This window comes from Hippopotamus amphibius, chromosome 1, assembly GCF_030028045.1.
Source record: "Hippopotamus amphibius kiboko isolate mHipAmp2 chromosome 1, mHipAmp2.hap2, whole genome shotgun sequence".
In the NCBI taxonomy this organism is placed as follows: domain Eukaryota; kingdom Metazoa; phylum Chordata; class Mammalia; order Artiodactyla; family Hippopotamidae; genus Hippopotamus; species Hippopotamus amphibius.
The window spans coordinates 159482004-159502924 of NC_080186.1; the positions used below are offsets into that span (position 1 = coordinate 159482004).

Below are 20921 nucleotides of genomic sequence, written 5' to 3' on the forward strand. Positions count from 1 at the left end.
TTCACGTGATCTTGGGTCTCTCTAAGTTTAGCCAAAGTCGAGTCTTAACCATGATGGGAAAGAGCACTGTCTCTCCTCACTCCAGTTTCCGTCCGTCACTCCTGCCCTCGTGATGTTCCAGTGGCCTCAGGTGTTCAGGGACTACCCAAGCAGGAGTCACATTGGGGGGGGACACTGAGTTTGAGTCTGGTGGGCTAGGTTTATGTAGTTCACCGTCACCTCCACACATGCTGAGTTACTGTTAACGTCCAGGGCAGGCCTGGCTCCCAGGAGTCCTCCCGCACCCAGGGCCCACTGGCCACTTCCTGATGCCACATCAGCAGAGGAATCGCCACATGAATGTGTCCTCCAGAGCCCAACGTGGACATGTGTGGTAGGGAAGAACGGGGAAGGTTTAAAATGTATAGCATCAGACGCCAGCCTATGAGAAATGCTTCCAATTCCTAGACCTGTAAAACCCTAAGTGGGGGGTTTGGTTCCTCTAGTCAAGGGAAGTTTTCTTCTGTCAGAAACATCCTCCATGCATACAATTATAACACACCAGAGCTTCTTTTTCATTTTTGATGGGAAGTGTACAAATTCGAATTCACCAAAATTCCTCTTTATGAGACACAAACAGGTAGTAATACTACAAACAGTGAGTGTATCTGTAAGAATTTACTAATTTTCCACATCTAAACTGTCAACAACAACCCCTATATTCATAGCAACACTATTCGCAACAGCCAAGACACGTAAGCAACCCAAGAGTCCATGAACAGATGAATGGATAAAGAAGATGTGGTACATGTATACAATGGAATATTACTCAGCCATAAAAAGGAATGAAATCTTGCCATTTGCAGCAACATGGATAGACCTAGAGATTATCATAATAAGTGAAGGAAGTCAGACAAAGAAAGATATATCATATAATATCACTTATATGTGGAATCTAAAAAAATGATTCAAATGAATTTATTTACAAAACAGAAATAGGCTCACAGACATAGAAAACAAACTTATGGTTACCAAAGGGGGGAGGGGGGCAGTAGGAACAAATTAGAGTTTAGGATTAACATATACACACTACTATACATAAAATAAATAAAAAACAAGGACCTACTATATAGCACAGGGAACTCTACTCAATATCTTGTAATAACTGATAATGGAAAAGAATCTAAAAAAGAATAGATATATATAGATATATGCATAATTGAACCACTTTGCTATTCACCTGAAACTAATACAACAGTGCAAGTGAACTATACTTCCATAAAAATTTTTAAAAATAAAATAGTCAATAACAAAAAGCAAATTTTGATCAACCATGTCAGAGAAAAGGCTGAATTGTCTTTTATTCTCTCTCCAGAAAATTATTTTAGAAAATTGTTTTCGAACGAAGAAGTGCTCACAATGACTACAAAGCCAAAAAATGTAGGAATGAAAAGTGTAATAGAGGTGTGTCAGGCAGTTAATTAACAGAAATGTTCTGTTATTTATTCTTATGGATTTTACAGTGCTGGAGGTATTTGATGGCTTTTAAAATATGTAAATTGTTGGAGCTCTTTTCTCATGCTAAATAAATACTCTTAATATTGGATTCATAATTTTCTATTATTTCTCTTAAAGACCACTCTAAAATTGTACAAGCTACAGGCCCCCCTAAAACCTTGACCTCCCCTCCAGCCCCCATCTCCTGAGCAGTCGTGATGCGCTAAGAGCACTGATAAATCCCTGTACTCAGATTATCTAATTTAATCCTCAATCAACACACAGAGGTAAACTAAGGCTTGAAGCACTGATTCCACACAATTCAGCTTATTCTGCAGGGTTGTAACAAGGATTCAAAATCACATGGCACAGGGAGCAGTGCCCCACACACAGAATAAGAACAATTATGACATGTGGCTGTTTTCTCCCCAAGCCCAAGTTTCCTCTATTTAAAGTTGAAGGGGTAAAAAGAGATTTAAATCTTTGTACGTCCACAGAGGACATTAGTAAAGACACACAGAGTGTTGGTAATAGTGGCTACCTCTGGAGGGAAACTGGGGCTTGGAAGGAGACACACCCCATTTGTACCTTCACATTTTTAAACAAGTGAATGTATGAGAAGTACTTGGCACAGTGCCTGGCCCGTGGTAAGTGCTCAATAACTGCTAGCTATTGCTATTAGTTCTTGTTATTGTCAATTACTCAAATAAATTAATTTTTTTTAATAGAGAGGTGGGCCCTGCTGTCTAAAGTCTCTTCCAGGGACTTGCCTGGTGCCAGTGGTTAAGAATCCACCTGCCAGTGCAGGGGACACAGGTTCAATCCCTGGTCTGGGAAGATCCCACATGCCGAGGAGCAACTAAGCCCATGCATCACAACTACTGAGCCCACGCGCTGCAACTACTGAAGCCCAGGCACCTAGAGCCCATGCTCCACAGCAAGAGAAGCCACTGCACTAAGAAGCCCGTGCACCACAATGAAGGATAGCCCCCATTTGCCACAACTAAAGAAAGCCCATGCATAGAAATGAAGCTTCAACGCAGCCAAAAATTAAAAAAAAAAAAAAAAGGTCCCTTCCAGCTGGATTTGGTGTCTGTTTTACATAACAGTTCCTAGCACTTACCTGAGCTGGGGATTCTAATGCACTATCGCATTTAATACTCCCTACATCTCTATGAAATAAGTACTATTCTCATTCCCATTTTGCAAATTTGGAAACAGAGGCACAGAGAAGTTAAATAACATACCCCAGGTCACACAGCCAATGTGGCAGAGGCTAGGATGAACACCCAGGCTGGGTGACTCTGAAGTCTGACAAACACAGAACGGCCTCACTGGACCCCCTCCTGGTACGTTATACAGGGGCCCAGCAGTTTTTCATTCTTCTTCTGTGCAGCTCCAATGAGCTTCATGTATGGCAGGACAGCCTCTGAGGGGCCTAGAGTATAGGACTGGGAAGTGCCTTCACTGCAGGTGTGAAGGCAGCAGGAAAGCCCTGTGGGGCTTATTATCCAGCTAGAGATTAAGAGAGAAGGGAGGCAAGGAGGAAAGGGTAAGGAAAAAACACTTACGAAGCATCTACCTTTGTGTCTGACAATGGACTCAGCCATTTCTTACCTGTCCGCCCGACCTCGTGAGGGAGCCCGTGTTATTCTGATGCTTGCTTCCAAATGAACAGACGGGCTGGGAGAGTCCTTGAAGCTTCTTGGTGGTGGGACCTGAAAAACCTAGGCCCTGGGGCTCGCAACTCTCTGAAAGCAAATGGCATCCCCCAGCCCTGCCTCCTTGCTCTGCCCCTTCAGGCTCTCCTTGGCTCGTGCAGCCTAAAGCAAATATTTCTAAACTGCACAGCTCCATTCAGCAGGCCTCGGTGGCCTCTGTCCTACTGAGAGACCTCCTGAGTCGGCCTGCCAAAGCAGGGACACCTCCCCACAGAGAGAGAGAGGTAGCTAGGCCTGTGAGCTCTGCTGTACAGATGGCCACGGACCCAGGAGCCTAGAGGCATCCTTTGGGGATAAATCTGTCTTAGAACCTCCGCTCACTTCAGGAGTGCTGAGCATATACCCTTCAAGCACTTGGCACCTTGACCTCTGTCTGACCTCTAAGGACTTCCCCTGCCTTGCACCTAGGAATGAGGTGGGCCATGTAAGTGTCTTGGACTGCTGAGGGCTTCCAGTAACAGCCACCTAATAAAAGTCTTGTCCCATCATAGCTGTGTGACCTTGAACAAGTCATTTGACGTCTTTGATTCACAGTTTCCTTATCTGTAAAATGAAGATTACAAATTAATAAATGTTTTTATACAATAAAGGATGACCCTCCAACCCACACTAGATTAAAGGTACCTTGAAGAGAGGGAACAGTCTGACTCACCTTGGCATTTCCTTCCAGGTACCTTCCTAACAGGGTATCTTACTCCAGAGAAGAGGCTCAGCATAGATTTGCCCATTCAAGGCAGAACTGGGGTGCGCAAAACAGTATGTGCTATGGGCTATCCAGACCTGGATTCAAATCCTGCCTCTGCCACTCACATCCCGTTAGAAACCTTTCCGAGGTTGGTCATCACTCATCACTACACCCCCAGGGTCCCACGTCACAAAACTCTAGGGGGCGCTGTTCTTAAAGTGTGTTCATGGAGTGAGGCACACGGGAGCCCTAACCGTCTGGAAGGTGAGTTGTAAGGACGCAAGGCCATGGTGAGTACAGGCTGGCTCAGAGTGAGTGCAGAGAAACACAGTCCACAGAAGGTATAAATCAAAAGAAGATGCTAAATTCATGGAACAGCAGACTAGGTCCACAACGCACTATACGAAAGCTTAAAGAATTTTGCTAATATGCATATATAATACCACACATTTGTATTTTCAGGGACTCTCTTTTTTCTGGTTGTTCCAGGGAAGTTTTTATGAACCTTGATTTTTCTGTTTTGTCCCCTTCGTGAAGGTGGAAATGGTTCTATTAGCAAAGATACATGAATTTTTAACACCCCTCCCCAACATGGTCTACTCATATAAATGAATCTTAACCTTCATTTTATACTGATAAGCTGCAGAGCTGCCATAAACATTTTTTTTTTCTTTTAAATCTGGCTCGTCACTCTAAGAACTCAATGCTGTTTGCAGGTCCCAGCAGAAACACCTTGAGGGCCAAGAATGCATCTACTGTGCGGCTGACTCCAAGTGCCCCAGGTGGAAGGAGCTTCATCAAGACCTCATGCAAATGGCTCAGCATGGGGAGGGGTGCAGTAACCTGGGGGCCCTCTCCCCTCACGCCTTCACCCAGCGCGGCCCCCTTTCCCTCTCCAATAATAACAGCTCACATTGCCAAGGGCCTCCTCCTGCCAGGCGCTGTGCTAAACCCTTGGCACTCACCATTGTACGTCACTTTGCCAACAACCTGGGAGTTAGGGACCGTTAGTGTTCCATCTCACAAATGAGGAAATGAGGCTTGGAGAAGGTTCTAGGACTTGTCCAAGCTGGAAAGTGGAAGAACCACCAAACCCAGATGCCAAGCTCTCAACCACTACACACTTTTCCTTCTTTTCATCTACTTTCTCCTCTGTTTATGCCAAAGGCTTCTAAGACCCTCTCCCTCACCCCAAGTCAGATGGGGGTTTGGAGCTAGGCAGGAGGCTGACCTCAGAAGAGTAAGGCCCCCCTAGGTAGAGGGTTACTGTTTCTGAGACTTCTCAAGAACAGGAAACTTCCTGGACTGCCTGCAATAAATCCAACCCTTCCTTCGTGATTTCACCCGGGGAATAAATCCAACCCTTCCTTCGTGATTTCACCCCGGGAGCAACACTCCAGGATGACTCATCTCGAGGCCGGCAGGAGATCTCCTCTGGAGACTGGAGGTGACCTTGGCCGGCACTCACATCCTGAGCCTGTTTTCCCGTTTGTCTGATGGGCAGCCCCAGCCTCCCTGCCAGGCTTGTTGTGGAATATCGGGGCGAACACAAAGCATGTGGAAGATCATTTTAAAAAGAGAATGCAAAATACCGACAGCAGTCCAACTCCCACCTACAATCCCACACACCAAACCCTTATCTAAATCCCCTCCAATCTGAATTCTAGCTTCTTAAGAGTTCACCCGCACTCCTGCCTTCTCCTTGTGTACAGGCAAACTGATTTCTAGAAAAAGGAAAAGTGACATGGGTAATAATCCTTTTTTTCCCCAAATGTAATTAGTCATTCCTTCAGCTCCTCCTCACCCTATTAGAAACACACATAATACTAAGAACTGCTAACAGTCATGGAGCCCTAATTACGTATGTATTTTATATATTTTTTCCTCACTAAATCCCTTTAGGAGTGTCTATGACTAGCCCCACTTTATACTTGAGAAATAAGGTTCAGACCAGTTGATCACAGAAACTTAAAGGTTACATAGCTAGTAGATGTCAAAACCCACATTCCATATCAGATCTGTCCGTCTTCACCACACTACCCTGCCTTTTAAAACTATAAGCCCCAGCACTCTCTCAGCACCTCTCCAACTTGGTCTTTCTCGGTAGTACTTAGGCTCTTTAGTAATGAACTTACTGCCCTGCCCCTCCCCCACTCGGGTAGACTGTAAATCCACATGGACAGGGACTTTTTTGCATGTCTTGCCACTGCTGGGTCCCCTCAGTGCCTAGAACAATGCCTGATACATAGTAGGTACTCAATAAATATTTATCGAAGAAATGAATTTGGCCAAAAATCCTCATCAGCTATTTTCGTGCCTTCTACTCTATTGTAGGTTTTTGCCAGCATTTTGTTCATCTCAGTCCCCGGCTACCTCTCATCCCTCTTGGAGTCTTGAACGATACTTTGGACAAAGTAAAATATTCCATAAATACTTTGGGGCAGGATTGAACTCTTTTGATGTGGTTTGGGAACGTGTGCTAGGGAATTCCGCTGGCTGGGGAATTCACTGCCTCTGCTCCCCACAACAAAAAGGGTGCTGGGGGAAACTGAGGAAAGCTGGGAAACACGTGGAGCTTCCTCTGTGTAGCCCTGGGTCCAGCCCTCCTTGTCCTGCTCCACGATGCTGATGGACAGGCGGGCTCACAGCCTGATGCACAGGTCCCGTCCCTGGCCATCATTTGCTGTGTTTCTGACTCATCTTCCCTGGGCTCTGGGAAAGCATTCTGTGTGCAGCTTCACAAACTGCCGAGCAGCCAGCTGAGCGGGCGTTGGAAATGATATGGGGGTTAAAAAAAAAGGATCTAATTAGGCAGAGTAGGTGATAGTGTCAGGAAGAAAAAGGAAGCAAGTGGGAACTGGATATCTGCCTGCAAATAAGAGAGATGACTGCAGTCTTCTCCTCTGGCTCCTGTTTGCCCTTTAAATCTGTTCACTAATCCAAGTGTTTTCATTATTGCCGTATAATACAACATGCTGTGTGGGGCCCATCATGGGGAAATTAAAACCAAGGAGGAGGGGTGGAGGGATTCAGGCTACCCTACTCTCCCATTGCTCTTGTTTACACTAATTTGAAGGTGTTTTTCCCCCTTCTGCCATAAACACAACATGGGGTTTTCCAGCATCAAATAGATTACCTTTTTCCACTCATAAAAAGGAACTTCAGGCCCTGGGCCATCCCCACAAAATCATGCAACTCAGGGGCCAGGAGCCACCCTACTGACACTTACTCCCCAGAAATCATAAGAATCAGGTCACGCAGAGTTCCCTGGCAGTCCAGTGGTTAGGACTCTGCGTTTTCACTGTCATGGCCCAGGTTCAGTCCCTGGTCCAAGAACTAAGAGCCCACAAGCCGCATGGCAAAAAATAAAAAAACAAAACAAACAGAAAAACAGGTCATGAATCAAACACCAGCTCCATTAGGAGAGTCCCTGAGTGGGAAGCAACTTGATGGTTAAGAAGAGCATTTTAATTTCACCTCCACTACCTCCTAGCTGCGTGGCCTTGGGCAAATCACTTAACCTCTCTGAATCATGGCGTCTTCAAATAAAATACAGCAATACAGGATTAAATGTATAACATAAAGCACTTAGCACAGTACCTGACACACTCTAAGTGCTATGCAACCCCCTCCCATCTCCTGGCCCTCATCCCTTCCGTTCCAACCGCTAAAGGAAACTTCCAGAAAGCTGCTTGGCTCAGTCCTTCCATTCCATCTCAAACTTCACACTTCACCTTATCAGGGAGCCTTCCCTTACCACCTCAAATAAAATAAAACACTACTGCCCTCTCTCATACATACACCCTGCGTCCTGCTTCATTTTAGTCCATAGCACAAAACACTACCTGTCATTTTACATACACACACACACACAGAAAGAGCGTGAACAAAATGGGTTTAAACTGTGCAGGTCCATTTATAGGCAAATTTTTTCAGTAAATATAGCACCTATATTTTCGTTTCACAGATCTTTAAATTAAGTGTGAGGAAAAGTTTGTTTGATTAGAGATCACAACATGTGGCATTCAAAGAACTAGGGTTTGAGTCTTGATTCTATCCAAACTGTTTCAGTTTCCTGCCCTTGGATGAATCATTTATCAAATCCTTTGTTTTTGAGGCAGATAGTAGTATGTGGATTTTCAACTGAGTGAGGGTTAGAGATCCTACCCCCTGGGAAAACAGTCATTTGACTGTACATATATTTTAAATTTATATCAATAAATATATATGTGGTTTTTGTCTCCTTCATCTAAAAGATAAACTCCAAGAAGGCAGAGTTTTTGTTGACTGCTGTTATCTCCAGCACCTATAACAGAGATGCCGGGCATATAGTGGGCATTCAATAAATATTAGCTGAAGGAATAAACAGAAGCCATTTTTCTGATGATGACTAGAAGGGCCGTCAGAGACCACACAGGCCAGTGTTCTGCACAGGCTAGGAAACTGAAGCCGAGAGACATCAGATGACCTGCCTTCTGGTTCCCGCTTCCCTAGAACTGCGTGGTGGTAGAGGCTGGGGGCCCTGACTCCTGGTGTCTCGCTCTGCCTCAAGCCAGCCAGCTTAGACGAACAACTCAGCATGTTGGTACCCGGTGCTCCTCATCTGGGACTGGAAACAATTAAGCAGATGGCTCTCCCTCCCAAGTGCTCCGGACCCGGATGCCCCAGTGACTGGCAATCTATAAAAGCAAAAAGGACAGGTGGAGATACCGCAGCCTATCTGGAAATCCATCAACAAATGTGCTCAGTGCTGAGGAACTGCAGACAGCTGCAGCACAAAGGAGCCAAAGGACACTACACTTCTCTCTCAAAAATTCACCAGCATCGAGGACCCTCCTGGCTTTCCTCACCAACTGAAGGCAAGCACTGCAGCTCTGTTTCTGGGGTGTCTGGATGACTCCCTCTCACACAGACATGGGGACCCTGTGGGGAAGGATGGAGACTCCAGCTCCACCATTCCTAGGGGCACAACCTCTCTGGGAATCCACTTTTCATCGCTTAGGATCCTTCTTAGGATGAAATGAGAAAGCCCAGATACAGCACATGCCACAGTGCAGGGCACAGACCAGCCATGGGACGCCACCGATACTTCTACAGGATGCTGATGATAGCCAGAGGCAAACACTACCCCCTCCCCCACCCCCATCCACCTCATTGGCTCTGGGCTTAGAATCCAGGGTCTTGAAAAGAAGGGGGATATCTGGCCTAAGGAATCCAGCACCAGGGAAATCTTTTTCAAGGATCCTATTTTCCCACTCAACTAGAGTGGAAAGAACTTAGACTCCACACCAGCTCCCCCTCTTCCCCAAGCCATTCGGGACCTCATACAGCCCCAAAAGGGAAGATTCTACCCTGAGGGTATCAGCCACTCAGGTTCTTTTCTCCCCAGAAAGTGGGATCTGGCCCAGAGCTCCCTGGAGGTTCGGGTGACAAAACACCCAACAAAAATTCCTTTTACTACCAATCCCCCAATCAGATTTAAAGTACCAAAGAGAGACACCACCAGTAACCAGAGTGGTGACTAAATGAGTCCTATCACTTGCACCTTACTGCATGAGCTGGTCAGGTTCCTCAACCTCTCTGAACCTTAGTTTCCTCATCTGTATAAAGAGAATAGCAATGCCAACCTCATGAGATTTTTGCAAGGATGAAATGAGAGAATGTTCCAAACACAGTGCCTGGGAGATTAGCTGCTGTTTTAAGCATTCAAGCCAAAAAGCCCAGTGCAGCCAGTGCCGGAATCACAAGCATGAATTGCTCCAAAAGAACCCTCCGTACAGCAAAGGCAGCCCTTCGCTAGACTACAGACCAGACTCAACCACTCCGCCATGGGCCGCAGGTTGGGAGCAAACTTGAACTCCACCAGAGGCTTCCAGAAATCTTACTGAGCAGTGGGGGGAGGGGTCGGGAGGTAAGGGTGCAGAAAGTCACGGGTGTAAATGAGGCCCAAGGAGCTCCTGAAAGAGGGGTGTCCGGTTGTAAATGGTGGGGGATGTGCCTCATGAAATAACCTGGTCTGATGTTCCACTGGGCTTCCCGTGGAAACTGCCATCTTTGATGACTTAGGACTTCTAGAATGTTCTGGTGGCAGTGTGGCTGCGGGGTTACAAACATAAGTTCGGGGTGTACCAAACCTAGGTAGGGTGTCCCAACCGTCCCCAGGGGGTTCCAGGAGCCGGTGACCTTCGGCTACGGCGTAACCTCCCTGGGCCTCAATCTCCCTCCGACCACCCTGGAGCTAACGATCACTGCCTCTGCAGGGAGTCGTGAGGCTCAAGGAGGCAAGGGCGCGCTCACGCCCTTCCTGGGCAGGGCCCGGGGCGCCCGCGCGGGTCTCCTCTGTCCAAGAAGGAAAAGGCCGAGGAGGGAAGGGCGGCGCGCGCGCGGCTGCACACGAGCTGAGGCCCTTTCTCTGCGGCAGCTGCTGAAAAAACAATCAGAAGAAAGCAACTGGAACGCGAGCGGGGGGCGCGGCGGGGCGGGGCGGGGGTTCCTCCCACAGGCGCCCCGGAGCCGGCCCGGGCCTGTGGCCTGGCCTCGGAGGCCGGGAGGCCAGGGAGCGGGCGCCCCGCGGGAGCGCCGAGGCCCCGCTGCGCCCGGCCGGGCGGGGGTGGCGGAGGCGGAAGCGGGGGCGGCCGGAGCGCGGTGGGGATGTTTAAAGGAAATTTACAATCATTTCCTCTCTGTGGTTTGGTGACAAATCAACAACATCCTGTTCTTTTGTGAGGCTCCGGGCGCCTGCGAGGCGGGGGCAGCGCTCCGGCTCTTAAAGGGACACACACTCCCCCCTCCCCCTCCCCCGTTCCCCTGCGGCTCCAAAAAAAAAAAAATACAGCCTCCCCAAGGCGCCACCTCCCGGGGCGCGCGGCCGGGATGCAGGGGCCGCTGCCCGAGTAGCCCCCGGGCCCAGACCCGGACCGCGTCCCCTCCCCCGCGGCGTCCCTCCCACACCACCCCCCATCACGGGCCGGGAGGAGAAGGCGGCAGCGCACCCCTCTGATAGATGTCGCAGCCCGGGGGCCATCTCCCGCCGAGGGGACACGCAGGGGGGTGGAGGGGCGCCCACCCGACAGTCCCTCTCCTTCCTCCGCCCCAACCCTGGGGCAGCGACGCCCCGGCTTGGGACCTCCGGGTAGTTTTTAATCCCCCTCCTCCAATCCCCTGGCCTCGAATTTTTCCACCCCTAAACTCTGGGTTTATGGTTAAAATGTCGACGTACGCACACGAGGTTTATAAAACGCCGAAGCAGAGAGAGGCTTCCCAAGCTGTAGGAGTAATGAGAATCACATGGCTAGGACTAGAAAAATAAAATATACTCAACTGCCCTTCTGGGATTTCTTTCATTCAGTTATTTAATGAGTATTTTTAACTAAGCGCTGGTTACCATTCTAGGCTCTGGACAGCAGGAACGAGACAAAATCGGCCCTAGCCCCCTGGGGGCTTAGATTCTTGAATGAATGAATGAACGAACGAACAAAGGAACAGGATTATTTCACACGCTCTAAGTGCTATGATTAAAGGGTCATATTCTAGAACAGCAGCTTTTAATCCAGAGAACTCTTTGAGCAGGTGACCATCAGACTGGGACCAGAAGGGTGAAAAGGCACCATTCCTGGGAAGAATTAGCTGAGGGCTGCATACAATATTATCCAGAAAGAGACCGAAAGTTGCAGCAGCACTTGAAGGGCACCCAGAGGACAGATTTTCTTCATAAGGACAAGTCTTAGAGGTTGGCATCCAGGATAACAGACCTAGGTGCTTCTGGATGGGGCTGTATAACCAGGGCAAGTCCTTCCCCACTCTAGGCCTAACTATTTCCTCATCTGGGAAGTAAGATCACTGGACTAGACTCAGTAATTCTCAACCCTGGTACAAATTAGAATTCCCAAGGAGATTTTCAGAAACACTGCCCCCACTCCCTGATTTCAGACCAGCAGAATCAGAATCATTGGTAATGCAGCTTGGGCACTAGCTTTTTTTTTTTTTTTTTAAGGCTCCCCAGGTGAGTTTGGTGTGCAGTCAGGGTTAGGAACCAGTGATCTAGATGAGCTCTAAAGTCTGTGTTTAAAGCACAGTGAGAGCTCTTTGGATTCAGGGTATAATCATTCCCATCATTGAGTGCTTAACATCTACTTTATAATACACCAAATATGCTAAGTATAGATCAATATTTAATTTACAAAAAAAATGAAAGCCCAGCAAATTAGATAGGTACTATTATCCCCATTGCACAGATGAGGAAACAGCTACAGGAAGGATACAAAATTTGGTCAAGAGCATGTAGCTAATAAGTGGTCTTACCTGAATCCTCTAAGCTAGAGTACCTTTCCAGGGAAAAGGAGCACATTTCTAACTAATGGAGTTGTTAATCACACAAAGTAGCTACCAACAGAAGAGCTTTAAGCGGGGCTGCTCATCCATCTTGGATAGAGGCGGGAGACTGCCTGGATGATCTCTGCTCTCCTGACAGCCCGGAGGTGTGCATGCCCCAGGTGGGGGTCCCAGATGATAGAGTGTGACCCTGAGAAGACAGCCTTTTATGTTTCTCTAAACTGATCCTCTTGATTGTTTCAAAGATGATTCCTATAAAACGTGCAGCTTTGCCTTAGCCAGACAGAAGAACCATTTGGCAAGGCAAAGAAGAGAGAGAACTTCCTGTGTGCCCAGCAGGGCGAGGATAGAATACACTCATCCCACACTCTCCCATATGGGGCCCACCACTGCCCTCTTCACCTCTTGACCACCTTCCCATCTGTGCAGTTTCTTGAGGCGGAACCCAGACGAGGGCATGGTAGGTAGGAGCTGAGACAGGTTCCCAGGAGAGTAAAAGATCTGTTAAAGCAGAGATCAGCAAAAAAGGAAGTTGATCCGTTCTTACAGTGGAATACTGTGCTGCCGTCAAAAAGAAGAGAGCTGTATGGATAGACTAGAAATATGCCTATGATGTACAAGGTACAGAATAGGATCTTCTCACTAATATTTATGTAAACACCAGAGACACACACACACACACAGAGGAAACAAGCAGAACCTTCTGGAAGGACAGACATCAAACCGTCACTAGTGATGCCAGCCAGATGCGTCGGGGGGAGGTCAGAGGAGGACAGTGGGGGAGTGTCTTGTTAATGGTATACTTGTACTTTCTCTGTTAATCTCCATATTATTTAAGTTGTTGACAAGAATCATGTATTATTTTTTTAAGATAAAGATACTTATATATAATAAAGATAAGTATTAAAGGGGGAGCATAAAAGCCCACCCTGGGCCTTGGGAATTCCATCCAGGGTACACCCCCAGCGATTCCATCTTGCAGAGCTTTCTAGCAGGTGTTAATGATCCCAATGCTCTTCCACAGTTGCTTTGTCCTCAGTGTGTCATTTCAGTAACAGTCTCTCCCCAGATCAGCTGCCTCCCCTCCAGTCAGGGAGGGTCCCGTGGCATTTCTGGGTTACAGAAGATAGATTTGAGAGCTGCCAGCTCCAACTGATATAAGAGATGACAAAGCTCATCTGAGGGTAAAAAACTGCCCAGGTGCTCCTTGGCAGTGGAGGTAGGTAAAGGGAGTGGCACTGGTGTTCAAAGGTCCTAATTTCTCTGTATGTCTATGTGTTATTTTGGAAGCTGAGAAATGGAATCTGACAAACCAAGACCTGAAGAGAGGTTTGTGGACAGAACCTTATTCCAGAAATCCGAACGGCCAGGGGCAGGGGTCCGCTTATAACATTATACGCAGAACTGTCCCCTCCGATGACAACTCAGCAAATTCAAGGCCTAGGTGAACAACTGTCATGCACTAGGGAGGAATTGTATGGCCACTCTGCGCTTCCTCTTATTTATGTTTTCTTAGATCTTTGTACTTTATAAACAGAATAATGTCAAGGTTAAGAGCATGAGCTAGAAAAACAGAACCCAGGCGGGGGTCTCAGCTCTACCATTCTCACCAAACCTCAGTTTCCTCTCCTTTAAAATGGAACTTACCTCATGGAGTTGTTCGGTGAGAATTAAATGAGATAATACAGGAAGTGTCCTGAGCCCTATACCTGGCACATATAGTCAATGATAATTGTTGGTTTTATAACTAACAATAACAAGATCCAAGGCAGTTATTAACTGCATCTTTAAATACAATGAGAAGGAAGGTGACAGAGTTTAGTGGCTCAATGATGTTCACACATTTACTAGCTTACACAGCTAGTGAGTCTGAATCTTGGCCTCCAGAATTAGAAGTCTTCCAGAAGACCTCTGTCCACTTAAATCCCACCTGGCTGAGCTACTGCTGCATTCAAAAATTATCACCTTCATCTGAAGTCATTCAATAAGGCCCTACTTACATATGCCCTTGTGTTGGCTGCTGTACAGACAGGTCAAGACAGATGAAATTCCTTCCTTCCATTCATCTGGGCCTCTTTCTTTTTTTCTTTCTTTCTTTCTTCTCTTTTTTCTTTCTTTAATTCTGCTTCCTTCTTCCTCAGTCTAGTTATGAGAAAGAAAGTTTCTGGGGGTAGGAGGTTTAAACTGATGGGCCATTAACAGCGGAACAAAGCAAAAGGAATTTTCCAGGTCACCAGCCAACAACTTTAGAATGGTATTTAAAATCCACTTGCTGAGGGGGAGGGAGAGAGGTTGGCCAGGAGAGGGTGGGGAAGGATTTCTCCCAGTTGATGGGGAACTGGGGAACGCCCTTTTTTATGGCCAGTAAAACCAGTAAACACCATAGCATGCTGCTTGTTTTCTGGGCTGGTCTTTTGGCATCCAAACTTGAAATACAGATATGAGAAAGAAAACAAACGTCTGTCTGCTGAATCCATAAATAAAAGGTTCTCCTTGGCTTCAGATTTAGGGAACACCTGGATCCCTGCTCTGGCTTTGACCATGATTTGCTAAAATATAACATAGCCATAAATTTCTTCTGAACCCACAGACACACATGCAACACCCCCCCCCCCCATCCCCAACACCCACCTCTCTCTCAAACATACCCTGCCTTAGTCCATCTGTGGCAAAGTTCAGCAGGAAAGGAGCTTTGGTCATGCAATGTTTTCCCTACCCTGTGTTCACATTTTTAAATTTTATTTCTTGGCAGTCTGAAAGTCATTGGGGAAGGCAGTTTTAGTACTTAATTAGTAAGCAGATCTATTCTGGTAGAAATGTTCTTCTAGGGATCTAGAAGATCCCTTCTGCTGTGGAAGGAAGAATGACCAGTGAAGAGTCCTGTTGGAATTTGGAAGCTGGCCCTTATCACCTTCCTATACCACTCTCCCCTCTCCCACAGTGCAGTGCTCCAAGAACTTTCATAGCCCTATGGCCACCGACAGAGGCCTTAAAATTTCTACAATCTCTTGACCCTGGGAGTTTCTGGGGGCCCTGCCAAATTGCACAAGGCTGCTCAAGAAGTAGTTACACACATTTTTAGGTTTTCCTAGTACAATGACTTCCAAACTCTTTAAAACTCATCAGCATTCTTTTCAAAAGAATGAAAAATATGAAAAACAGATTAAAACTATTGTTCCTGGTGGAAGCCAATCACAATGTTGCTCAAAAGGGTCCCAAGAATTCAAAGTTTGGAGGAAAAAAGCACTATTTTAGAATATCATTCTTTTTTTTTTTTTTTTTTTTTAATTTTTTGGCTGGACCACGCAGCATGCAGGATCTTAGTTCCCTGACCAGAGATTGAACCCGTGCCCACTGCAGTGGAATGACAGAGTCTTAACCACAAGACTGCCAGGAAGTCCCTCATTCTTTTATTACCTTAAGTAATTTTGTCATTATAATGAAATACAAACTCCTCACTATGCCTATAGAACCCTTTTCGATCCAGCCCCTGCCTACCTGAGCTCTACGCAGTTATTTCCATGGTATCTACTCTCTTGATTTACTCCTTGGTTTTGTTGGTGCAGGTCCTCCACTAGCTTCCTGGGAAGAAACACACACAAGATAAATTTTTTGACACCTTACATATCTGATCATGCCTTTCCTTTTATTCTTTCTTCACATTTTGATTGGTAGTTTTGCTAGGTATAAAAGTCTAGGTTATAAATCATTCCCTATCAAGTCTAGCCCTCTCTGGTGTCCAGGTCTTTGAAACAGATGTTGCTTTTGCATGGAACACATACCCTCACCATCACCTCATGCCCTTGTGTAGCTAACATCTCATTATTCTTGTCAGAGAAACTTCCCTGCCCAGTCACCTGGCCCCCCACCAAGGCCAGATAAACCCCCTTCCTAGTTGCTCCCACAACACCTGGTGTTTACCCACTTATTACACCATATTATCATTACTTGTTTACTTGTTTATGTCCTCCACTAGTCTGTAATGTAAGCATAAGGGCTAAAAATACAGAGCCACAGTGCCACTCAAATATTTGTAGAGCAAAGGAATAAATGAATGGTTGCAATGTTTTTTCTTTATTACAAGATACAGTCTATAATAAAGTGTTTGACAAATGCCCTTACCAGTTGGTGCATGATCCAGATTTTGCAGGTATAGAACAGAATTGGTCTGGGGGCATAAATGCTACCTTGACATTAAGAGCACAGAAAGAACCCTTATAATTTCTTGTTCAAAATCTCTCTTCCATGAGGACAGGCACCAGGTCTGCCCTGCTCACTGTTGTGTTCCTAACAACCAGATCATAAGACAGCTTAATAAACAACTGTTGAATGAATGAACTAGTCCCAACAGAGGAAGTCCTATGCATTATTCCACCAAGAAAATGAAGTGAGAAAAAGTCCCTAAGCTGCCTTACAGTCTTGGGAAAAAAAGGGTTTGGAATGAAAACACAATTCATCATCTCCTCCCACCACACCTCCAACAGCAAACCAAAACCCTCTCCTTTTTCCAGATATACGTGTTCCCTTCTTTGGACACCTGGATTTGAAGCCCTGGAATTATTTGACTCAGACCTGCTCCTTCATAGTCTGTTTCTTTTCAATCATCAAGTCCTGTTGCCTCCTCTCCCTTTACAAGCAGCTTTCACACCAGCCCTCCTTTTTCATTCCTCTTGCTGGTAGCCCCCTCAAGGCCCCCATCACCCCACACCTAGGCTTTCACATGGCTCCCTCTTTCACTCTGCCACTTTGACATCTCTCTCAGATTAGCCTCCCTGAAGCATCAGTTTTCATAGTGTGTCTTCACTGCCCCAAACACCCTCAGAGGCTCTTAATTTCTTTCCACAGTCACGACTTCTCTCCCAGTTTTCAACCTTCAGAAGGACTTCTAATGCTCTGTTTTTCCTCTCTCCACACAGCAGCTCGCTTACCACACATATACAATTTTCACTCTGATTAGGCAAGATGCTTGACTGTCTCAGAAACAACAGAGCAGACTTCTGCACAATTTGCACATTCTCTTCTCTGGAATGTTCTCCCCACCCCTCTCTTAATTCCATCCATCCTTCCAGACCTGGTTTACATCTTTCCCCCTCCAAGTTGCCTTCATTGACAACTTCAGGACTTGCTGATCTCCCCAACTTTAAAATTCAAATAGTGTTTATCATCTTTGCAGCCCAATTAAATCCAGATGGATGCCTTATATAAATCACTATATAGTCTACACAGGTTAGTGTGGCCTTCTCCAACTAGGCCAGCTGCGTTCTCTCCAATCTATGTTCTTGAAGTTGAATTTTGGCCTTGATGGAAAAGAATGTTAAGGATGTCCTGTTCTTGTACCCGAGGGCCCCTTAGAGTTCAACACGTAGTAGTATTCAGGAGGTGATAAGAGAGCTGTCTTCTGCAACAGACAGACCTGGGTTAATCCCAGACTAACCAATTACTGACTGTGTGTATTTGTGCAAGTAATTTGGACTCTCTGGCCTCAGTATCCTCATCTGTAAAATTGGGATAATAACAGTGCTACCTCATAGCATTGTTGTGAAGATAAATTAGATAACGCTAAGTAAAGCAATTTGTACATTGCTTTGAAACATGGTAAATACTCAATATATGTTAGCTAGGGTTATAAGAGACTCTAATCCCTGTTTTTTTGTTTTGTTTTGTTTTTTAATATTTATTTATTTATTTGGTTGCACTGGGTTTTAGTTGTGGCAGGCCAGTTCCTTAGTGGTGGCTCCTTAGTCACAGCAGGCGGGCTCCTTAGTTGCAGTTTAAGGGCTCCTTAGTTGTGGCATGCATGTGGGATCTAGTTCCCTGATCAGGGATTGAATCCAGGCCCCCTGCATTGGGAGTGTGGAGTCTTAATCACTGTACCACCAGGAAAGTCCCTCCAATCTGTGTTCTTGAAGTTGAATTTTGGCCTTGATTTTATTTTAGACTTTCTGTCACTGAGTCAGCCTTGCAAACAGGGATTTCCTGCCGGTCCCTACCTCTGTGTCCACCCTTGGCTGGTCAAAGCATATCTCTACAAACAGTGGCTAGGGGCAAGTTCCATCATGCAAGGTCATCTCAGGCCCCACTTTGTTATTCCTCCTGCCTTCAGCACTCCTGGATTCAGTGCTGAAATTGTTTTGGTGTCTTTGGCTTGTAAACTTTCTTAAGCCTTTCTTTCTTCTACTTTTTCTTTCTCATTCTCATCATATTATAAAAGCAATACATGCTCATTATAAAATATATATATATATATTTTTGAAGTATAGAAGAGGGTAAAGTGAAGAGCAAAAGTCTTGCCTCCCACCCAAAGCTCCATTCCTACTCTTTGGAAGTAACCAATTAGCAGTTTCTCATGAGTATTTCTAGAAATCATCCATGGCTATGGAAACATATATACACACATACACTGTTCTGTGGCTTGCTTTACTCACTTAACAGTCTTGAACACCCTTCTACATCCACACTTGATAGGTCTACCACACACTATGTAATGACAACTTATATTTCTTTTGTAGAGAGCAAACCTCATTGATTTCATGAGTCCCTTACAGATGGGCAGGCAGGTTACTACTACTAAAACATTGTGATGTGTGTACACACACACACGTATGTATGTAAATATACAAATACATAAATGTATAAATCATATATATACATATGTGTGTGTGTGTGTGTATAAATAAAATCTGTGAACTCAAGTCTTTAAGGCCTCTGATTGCCAGATTAGACCAGACTGAGGGTGATTCTTCAACTTTGGTTCTCCCTATAGAGTTCCCTAGACCCACTGACTCACTGGTCAGCAGCAGGACCACCTTCCTCCTCATCTCAAAATAGAAGAAAGAGTTCATTGGACTGTTTCCTCATGCTCTCACACAATAGGAGTCACAGAACCCATTTCTCCCTTTCTCTGGAGCTACACGGGAAATCCCTGACATTGGGGGATAGGATTTCAGAATCTGGTTGTGTTCTCTGGTAGCTCTGAGGAAGTTCCAGAGAAGGAAGGAAACACGTTTTTGGTTTGTGAGACACAATCCCAGCTGTTGTCAGTGGGGCACGGAGGGATGTGAGTGTGACAACAGGACAGTGGCTAAGCCGGGCTTTAGGTGGCGGCTGGGAGGAGGGGAATACACAGGGCTTCCATGGGCAGTGACTCGGCATTACTATCCTAACCCACATCCGTCCCTTTACGCTGCGTCCTTTCTCAGGCCCAGGACAGGATGGAACAGCAGGAACTGGGACTGCTTATCCCCAGCTTGGCCTGACTCACACAAGACCCTAAGCCAGCCACTTACTGTACCCTGAGAGAAGCCCCAGGGGCCTGGGAGAAGCCAGGGCTGGAAAAAGTGCCCCTGGGCTGGGTCCAAGTTGCTTACTCCTATGTCTGTGACCTCACAGTGAGTTATCAAACCATCCTAAGTTTCAGTTAGGCCATTTCCCTATCTGTAAAAACAAAAAAGCCAAAGCAACATCAACAGTCCCTGTCTTATACCTCCCTGGAGAGCAGGAAGTACACCAAGCACTTAACACAGGGCCTGGCATTACATTAGCAGTTAACCAATCTCTGGTACTTGTTTCACTGATATATGTCCCCCTTTCCTAGCACAGTGCCCATTTCAGAGCAGGTGATTAAGATTTTTTATTTTCAGGGTGGGGGCGAAGGGGAAGCTGGAATGTAGTGAGAGAATAGCATTGACATATATACACTACCAAATGTAAAATAGATAGCTAGTGGAAAGCTACTGCATAATACAGGGAGATCAACTCGATGATGGGTGATGACTTAGAGGGCTGGGATAGGGAAGGTGGGAAGGAGTCGTGGGAGGGAGGGGATATGGGGATACATGTATAAATATAGCTGATTCACTTTGTTGTACAGCAAAAACTGGCACAACCGTGTAAAGCAATTATATTCCAATAAAAAGCTTAAAAAATTATTTTTCAATCACTGAATGAATAACCTCTTCATTTCTGGTGGGCAGATAAGAAAATTGCAAAATGACTCCCAAGGTCTCTCCAACGTCACATCACTCCATTCTTACTTCTCTCTCTCCCTCTCTATTCCTAGGAGAAAAGATGTCCTATTCTCTCTTCTCCCTGGCTTGACCTCAAGACCCAGCCAAATAAAAAGAATGAGCTTCAGGCCAAGGTCCTGGAATGCAGCCTCATTTCAATTTCTAAAGAGAAACAGTATCCCAGGACCATGGAGTATCAGAGGAAGGAGGAAAGGAAATTCACTTATACATTCAATAAACACATATAAGGAGCATCTACTTTGTCTGGAAGTGAAACCAAAAGTGTCCCTCTTGGCCCTCCCCCCTCCCCTCTCTTCCCATGCTATCAATCCACTTCAACCCCTCTCTACCGATGTTTTCCTTGTAGGTAGTCCTCAGGAGACCCCACTGTTAATTCAGGCGCCACTTCCTCCATTCTTGTTCCTCACTACCTCTCTCTCAGCACCTTTCTCCTCCCTGGGGTTCTTTGGGAGACTATATTCTTCTATTATCCTCCTGTCTTTCTTCTCAGTGCCTGATTCTTGCCTTCTGTCATGAGCTGAATTGTGTCCCTCCCACCTCCCCCCAATCCACATGTTGAAGTCCTAACCCCTTGTACCTCAGAATATGATGATATTTACAGAAAGGATCTTTAAAAGGTAATTAATGAGGTCATTAGGATGGACCCTGATCCAATATGACTGGAAGAAATTATGAGGAAAT

General features: G+C 45.9%; 1 long non-coding RNA gene across 2 annotated transcripts in view; it reads right to left on the reverse strand.

The window, feature by feature from the left end:
- Positions 1–20921, reverse strand: part of LOC130851682 (uncharacterized) — a 47157-nt gene that overhangs the window by 13470 nt on the left and 12766 nt on the right. Inside the window, exons 2-4 of one of the 2 annotated variants that reach the window (XR_009053250.1) lie at positions 15712–15795; positions 14214–14355; positions 3094–3740 (exon numbers count right to left, since the gene is read on the reverse strand). This is a non-coding gene — a long non-coding RNA (uncharacterized LOC130851682). Of the gene's footprint in view, positions 1–3093; positions 3741–13882; positions 14356–15711; positions 15796–20921 lie in introns of those variants that run through there. The other variant, XR_009053249.1, reaches the window with a different exon arrangement.